Source organism: Epinephelus lanceolatus, chromosome 7 (assembly GCF_041903045.1).
Source record: "Epinephelus lanceolatus isolate andai-2023 chromosome 7, ASM4190304v1, whole genome shotgun sequence".
NCBI lineage: Eukaryota > Metazoa > Chordata > Actinopteri > Perciformes > Serranidae > Epinephelus > Epinephelus lanceolatus.
In genome coordinates this window covers 5510580-5518524 of record NC_135740.1, presented here as the reverse complement: position 1 = coordinate 5518524, position 7945 = coordinate 5510580, and the positions used below count along the sequence as shown (strand labels likewise).

The following is a 7945-nucleotide window of genomic DNA, read 5'->3' as shown; positions in this document are numbered from 1 at the left end:
TTCACAGAGTGCATCGATAAAGTCTGCGCTAGCGCCACACACAATGACCCTTCTCATACCCGGCGTTGCTTTATATAACAACTCCAACATGGCTAGATTCCTCTGCACGCGTGACGACATTATTTAGCCCTTTGTTTTTTAGGCATATAAACAACGTGCTGATTTGATAACAAAGCGGTTCTGAGCCTCAAGTGGTCTGGAGTGGCAGCTTTATAATCTATGAGGAGATACCCGTATGCAGAACTAGTGGCGTCATTAAACGCCTCTAAAAAATATTTAGTGTTTCCAGGAAACATCTGTTTGCCCAGAAGTGTAACCTGATATTTATCCCTAGGGTTTTTGAACAAGACAAGGTAGTTTGTGTTTAAACTAATGGTTCTGCTAGCCTTGCCTTGTATAAACAAATTTTGAACCAGATATATACAGCTGAGATTTCTATGGTGGACATATTTGGTGAATACATTCTGAACTTCTATATTGTTACTGGCGTCATTCATTAAATCGTCTATGACGAGTAGATTAGTCTTGTCCGGGGGTAATAACTCATCGTCACACAGGGAATCGGGTAACCCTTTAACAAAGTTGATGTCTCTTAATTTAAGGAGTTGGTCGTATAAAGGCTGCCAGCATGAGTATACGTAGACCAAATTATCAATGTTATGTGAAATAACTGTAGATGCATTTTCAATAAGACCCTTGACAAAATACGTCTTTCCACAATTTGAGGGACCACTCACCACCAAACTAAACGGATGCTGCAGTCTTGAGTCAAAAGAGATGTTAGTAGCCATAAGGCAGCGTGCTGTAGTCTGACAGGACTCTGCGCTTGTTATATACCACCTTGACTTTTTTGTGTACTATGTCATTTTTAAGATGAAACTTCTTTTTATCACGTCTGATGGTTTCCGCCTCTGTGATCACATGCATCTGAGTGTTCTGATTGGTCACAAAGGACTGGACCAACCCCTTAAGCGACTCGTGGGTGAGCACTGCTGCATTTTTGGCGTTAAGTGTGACACCCTTGCACTTGACCTGCGTTTTACCAAGTTTTGTGCAGTAGGCGTAACACTTTGGACCCCCAGACTCAAACTCTGTGATATAATCTTCCTCTGGGAGCCCGCACACATCACCGTCATTGATCTCGTCGGTTAAGTCACCCAAGTATGAGCCTAGAGGGGGAACCCAATCACCTGGGCTGGACGTGAAAATGACGCTGTCCGTGTCACAGTACAGCACACGCTCCTGTAGCCTGTCCAACAAGTCATACAGCATCAGCCTAGCATAGGCGGTGGTCATAGCCCCTATGAACACATTCACATCATTCACTCTGGACGCCTTACCATCTGCGTGACACCACTGGACAATGGCCACGTCATCAGATATAAACCCAAACTGACGCACGTCATAATGGTCGCTGAACATGAGCTGTGTGAATCTCTCCGGTTCTGTAATTAACTCGCAGGAGGGCATGTTACTCCGCATGCTGAATCTGCCCCACAATGAGTTCAGGAGAAGCTTGTTACAATTCCTGACCGCCTTGTTGACACAGATTTTGTCAGCATCGAGTAAAATCCCCTCCTTTTCATGGTAGTCGCGTATGTATTGGGCTTTTTCTGCAGGAGTAGTGACATGCCCGGGGTAGCCTGACGCCTCCTGCTTACACTTCAAAAACGTCTTGACATATTCCTTGAACAATGTGTCTGTCTTGTTTGGGAAATGCCACACTTCATCAATGCAGACAATCTGGTACCCCTTCTCGACAGCTTTCTGAAGTTCAAATGAGACCCACACACCTGACAGCTGTCGCTCGGCGTCAGTATGCGCACAGACACTGGTCTGGTTTAACTCCTCAGCACACCTGCCACACAACGGAAACATGAGCCTTTTGTGACACCTGTAGGGCAGTACGGGGTGGTACAGACCTCTGGGAGGAAGCACGGTACACTTTACAAACCCGAAATAATTTTCTACCGGACCAAAATCTCGGTGGATAATTTGAGGGTGTCCAACTGGGTATTGTTTTTTTGACTGTACAGTAGGATACAGGCTTGTGAAATCGTAGTATCTGATTTTCTCATCTGCGTTATCAGCCTTGTGGTACATTTTGATGGCGTTTGTACGCCCTCCAAAAAGGGCTTGTCGTGGGTCGAGGCGTTCTTTGGGCCTGTAAGTGTTGAGGTGCGCCTGAACAGATGGGTCTGAACGTTTTAGCGCCTCCCACTCACATTCCCACATCACCACCACACGCAGACCATGCACGCTTTTCAACGCTGATATTTTTTCACAGAATGAGTGGTACAGACTGCCATAGGGTTTTTTGGTGACAGGATTCACTTCGGTCTGGACGCAACACTTGACACATCCGTGAAAAAGGCATCCCGCAAACTCGTAGCAGGTGTTTGTGGCCGTGTTATACCCGTCCACAAAAAACTGCCCAAATCGGTGCTCACCGCGGTTCAAAGCGTGTCTAATCTCGGAGCCTTCTACCTTGGCCACGTATTCCAGCCACTGCATAGACACCTCAGAATAGGTTTTATTCTGCTGGGTGTATGCGCCTTCATACGTGAGGGCGAGGGTGTCTTTGGGTAGAAAACGCGTTTTGAAAACGCCCATGCAACTCGACGCCAGTGTCGTAAACGCGAACGGGTCGAGGTCTGTGCACCTGATAAATGTCTCACGATAAATTAGACAGGCCTTGCGAAGCACTTCTACATCATTAACACAGTAGTGGCGAATTTCTGTCTGGAAATCAAAGGTTTTCTCACGGACGGTGTCATACCACATCATGAACCTATGCTTGTCGCTGTCAGACATGGTGTTGTACCCGTAATAAGAGGGGTCGGGGTATTTGCCCACATAGTACTCGTTCGCCTTGGTGTTGAACTTGTGCGGAAAATACCCCTTCTCCATGTCCTCAAAACCCATGGCAGCCGGTGTCCTGGATAAACGCATGGGTAGAAAGCTGAAAGAATCCAGCGTTGCTGGAATGCCTTGTCATACATCAGGATGACCCTACTGCCACGCATGGTTACTGTGGGAGGGATCCCCTGTTGCACAAAATATTCCAGCAGTATGTAATTATCAAACCCAGAGGCGTTGTGTGCAATAAATGTGTACCCCTTATATTTTGGCTGCCCGTACCGTTTAACAAACGTGTCAACGCATTTCAGGGTGTTGAAACAAAATTTGTTTCCCTCTGTGTCCATAGCGCACACAAAGTTTGCTTCGTGCTTGCCCTCGTGATAACGCGTCTCAAAATCAAAAAATATGTATTTTGTGTGTGGGGTTTGTTTTTTCAGCGGCTGGATAAAACACTGGTGTACCGCATCGCTCTCATTTAGGGCCTCACCGCAGTGTGTACACTTTGGTGGTGTGCATTTATGCTGCGTTCTTGCCGCCTTGTAGGTTTTACCGCACTCTTCACAATATTTCACTTTGTCACACGGCGCGGCGTCGTGTTTAGAGTGAGGGTGTTTATGCTGATTATAACAGTGTCTGGACTTGCAGATTCGTTTACACTCTGTACATTTTACAGTGGCCCCTGTGTGCATGTGACACGGTGTATAACAAACATTGCAGAGGTATTTACAAACGTGCTTAAACGGTTCTGTGTATGAACCGTAACAGTAGTCACACACATAGGTACCGCCAAAGAAACCGGATTTATTTACAATCAGGTAATAATGGTCATTGTGCAGGTACATCCACACAGTGCTGGCGTGTACTGCGTCATGGGTTTTGTAACACTGTAGGTGTTTACGCCCTGAACCATGGTGGAATACTACGATTTTTAGGTTTAAGTGATTTTCAAATTTTGTGATATCAGAGAGCGACACCTTGTGGGTTTCATCAAATCCTACAGCGCTATGCAGTTGTTTAGCATACTGCATTTTATCAGCGGCAGACAAGCTTTCATTAACAAAATGGGCGAGACAAAGAGAGAAACAAAGACTGTTCTGAGACCCATCGTTTTCAGGGTTATACAGGTGCCTTCCCTTCTTAGATAAAATTTCATCATAAGGGACGCTTCCTAGCCTCAGTCTAGAGCCAGCACCACTACTACCACGTGCCACGGTCACAACAAACTCCAGATCATCATCTGTCAGCGACGTGTCATTACTCTGCACAACTTGAGAGATCACCTCCAAAAACTCGTCAGCGTTATATGCGTTGTCAGAGCTTAAAACAGCTTGCACATCGCTGGCTAGAGATGGTCCTCTTAAAACCACATTTAATACACTACCTGCAGGAGAGTCCTCTAAGGCTGCACCAATCACGCCTGACAACCTCTCTCTAACACTGTCGATTGCCTGGGTGATATTATCAAGACTAACGTCTCTGAAATCGACCCTCTGGCGAAATTCGGCAGCGTTGAATCTAGGTATGTCACGGACACACAACTGTGCACCGCCTGTACTGGTAGACGGAACAGCGGGTGTTCCTTCTACCGGATTTCCTGCACCGTGTTGACAGACCATAGAGTTACTCACAGAACCGACAGCAACATGTTCAGCAGAGACCCCACGATCACACACATTCACACCAGAGACCCCACGATCACACACATTCACACCAGAGACACTCACGGCCCCAGAACCGACAGCAGCATGTTCAGCAGAGACCCCACTATCACGCACACATTCACACCGGAGACACTCACAGTCCCAGAACTGACAGCAGCGGCATGGTGAGGCTATATTATCATCACTGTTATTATCATTGTCACTGTTGTTGTTATTATTATTAACACCGAATTCTACAATAACAGCAGCATTAGATGTAGCGGGAGTAGCAGCAACACCAGAACCTGAACCACATGCGTGTGGTGGTGATGGCGATGATGATGAGGATAAAATTCTGTCTCTTAAAAACAGCGCTGTTCTCTTCTCTATCCCCCGCATTCTTTTTAAAATGTATCTGGACCAGCGCATAACACTACTGTGGCTAGCCAATACATCTGGTCCAGAGGGTGTGTTAAAACGTTCCCTAACTGTACCTGTCAAAGCATGCCGCCCCTCTGTAGTGCACTGGGACAAATCGACATTATCAGTAAAATGTGTGCTTTCGTCATCGGTGTCATAACGACCATCCCGACCTGAGTGCTCATTCGTTTTTAACAGTTTCCTTGGTGGTGCCATTATCTACGTCTACTTACTGTGTGTTCCTGTTTTTCTACACAATGCGTCTACTAGATTATTTATTGATGTTGTGGTTGTGTGCTGTAGTTCAATTAAGGTACCGACGCTCTGTTTAATCAACTGTACCTGTGTATTAAGGGCTCTGTAGCGTCGCTTGTTAGTTTTACTGTTCCTAATCAGGTTTCGCCGCTCGCTTGCCAGGAGGAGGTATCGCGTCTCGGCAATTCTTTTCTGCCGCTGTTCGCGCTTGATTAACCTAGCCTGCTGCCTGCACCTGATTTTGAGCAAAACGTTCTCTCTTGCTAGAGCAGCCTCTGGTATGGGAGAATCAGAGGGTGAGACAGGGTCGGTAATAGGCTGAGGAGGAGTAGGTGGAGGCGGGGTGGACGGCGGGGACGTATGGTTTACGACACTCTCAACACCGGCATCAACAACCACCCCTACTGAAGGAGACAGGGGGAGAGGGACAGGAGGCTGAGGAGGGCTGGAGGGCGGGGGCGTATGGTTTACGACACTCTCAACACCGGCATCAACAACCACACCTACTGGAGGAGGCAGGGGGAGAGGGATAGGCTGAGGAGGGGTAGTTGGAGGCGGGGTGGAGGCTTGGCCTGGATATGCGTCAACAAATACCACGCTCTCATCAACAGCATCAACAACAACACCAACAGCTGATGGGGGAGGCCTGGGAAGAGGGATAGGCTGAGGAGGGGTAGTTGGAGGCGGGGTGGAGGCCTGGCCTGGATATACGTCAACAAATACTATGCTCTCCTCTTCACCATTTTCAACAACAACGTCAGCAAAAACAGCGGGAGGGGGAGGAAATGAAGCGGGTATAGGTGATAATGTCAGTAAATTGGGTAAGTTACTGTGTCTGTAATCACCAGTACTGTCTAACAGGTCATCAAAATCTGGAATATAGTCATCACCTCTTAATAATGTAGGGATTGTGGGGAGATTCCCCACACACACACCTCTCCCCGCTGCGGGAGCAGAAGCAGCACCAGTATCAGCAACGCCAGCCTTCACAGGTGTACTTGTAGAAAACAGATCTTTGCTTACTTCGTGCTGATGCTGTAGGCTGGTGTCCAGTGGGGGGAAGAGCGACTCCTACTGACTCCACAAAGCCTCTACAGATATTCCCTCGTGAAATAGCCGCCGGTGCGGAGGAGGAGGAGGAGGAGATGGTCCGTGTTCCTCACTGATCGATGCCCTCTCACGCTGCTGGGCGCCCGCTGTTCCGCCGACTTCCTCTCGGCCGTTAGGAAACGAGTTCACAGACTCCCCGACCTCCTCGAATGTGTCGTTGAAGCACTCCTCAACACTCGCTGGAGCCGGTTCTACACCGCCTGATCCTTGTGCGCTCCACGCTCCACCCGCAGATAATCCCTGGGCAACCAGTAACGCAGCTACCGCAGCGTTTGTTTCTTGCGTGGCCGTCAGCTCAGGCGGTTGAGTACTGTTTATTAAAAAAAATAAAATAAAAAAATTACAACATTAACGTTATCATTATTATTAATATTATTATTATCATTATTAGGCTGCTATTATTATTATTATTATTATTATTATATATAACGACGTGTCTTACGTGAGAAATCCTTGTCCTGACGGTGTAACCCTCTGGAAATTTTCAGATGGGTAGTCCTGGTGAATCGCCCAGGCACTGTTATGGAAAAACAAAAAAACGATATGTTAGCAGTATTCTGTATCCGACACATATTAGCATAATATTCATATAAAGTAGCATTAAAACATTATGTCTTACGTGTTAAACCCGCTAGAGAACTGATGGAGGGGTCTCAGCGGCCTGCGCTGTGCACTGTGGAGAAAGAGGAGGTAAAACAGATGTTTGCAATGATGCCGCAAGCATTCCCCCATTAATGATAAATAAAATATATAAAGAAAACAGTCTTACGGTATAAAATCTCTAGCAGCAGAGGCTGGAGGGTCTGTTCTGCGCCTTTTCAACGAAAGTGAGCGTCTTTGTGTTGCAGCTGGAAAGTAATACCATTATTTAGCCTAGTAACACACTCTTTAAAATAATAATAATAAAATACATTCATTAGGTCAAGATTTAAAACGAAAATACATTCATTATGTTTAGAATTTAATATCAGTAATAATGAAAATAAGTAAACACACACACACACGATCACACACACACACACGATCACACACACACACACACACACACACACACACACACACACACAACGAAATGTTATTTTAACTTACGGCCGGTGCGGCGGGGTGCAGGGGCACGGTTTTCAACTCCGGAATCGTCAGCAACTGCGCCTAATAAGAAAACACTTTTTCTTTTTTTTTTTGTAGTTGTAGTTTTTAGAATGTTTTTTCTGAGAAAAATTAAGTATCTAGAGAGCAATGTTATCCAATATAGTTTAGGCACGCTTACCGTTAATTGAAGCCATTGTCCGCAGTAAAGCAGTAGAAAAGGGTCCGCTGTGTTTCACGCAACCTAGCCTTTTTTTAAAGAAAATGTCCTCTGCTTGTTTCACAGAGATTTTTATACATTTGGGTAAAACATTAAGCAAGCACGACACACATCACTAAACCCTGATTGGATGTTGGTCTAGCCTTGCCGTATGATTGGCTACTGTACTTTCTTCACATGTTTTGCCCAGACATGTCTGAACATTTATTACACCAAACAGATGGTGCACAGCAGGGGGTTGTTGTAAAAAACACCTGGGCATTCTTAATTCCTCTGATTTCGGACATCCTGGCACCACTCGCAATGGTCTGGGGTAGGCGAGGTGTTGAATCAACACTTATCGTCTCTTTCC

At 46.2% G+C, this 7945-nt stretch overlaps 1 long non-coding RNA gene across 1 annotated transcript; it reads right to left on the bottom strand.

Annotated features, from left to right (window-relative positions):
• Positions 1-6273: 6273 nt before the first annotated feature.
• Positions 6274-7624, bottom strand: LOC144463877 (uncharacterized). The gene is made up of 5 exons (XR_013491872.1): positions 7377-7624; positions 7057-7135; positions 6907-6960; positions 6730-6804; positions 6274-6597 (listed from the first exon to the last, which is right to left on the bottom strand). It is a non-coding gene; the product is annotated as an uncharacterized LOC144463877 (long non-coding RNA).
• Positions 7625-7945: the final 321 nt, after the last annotated feature.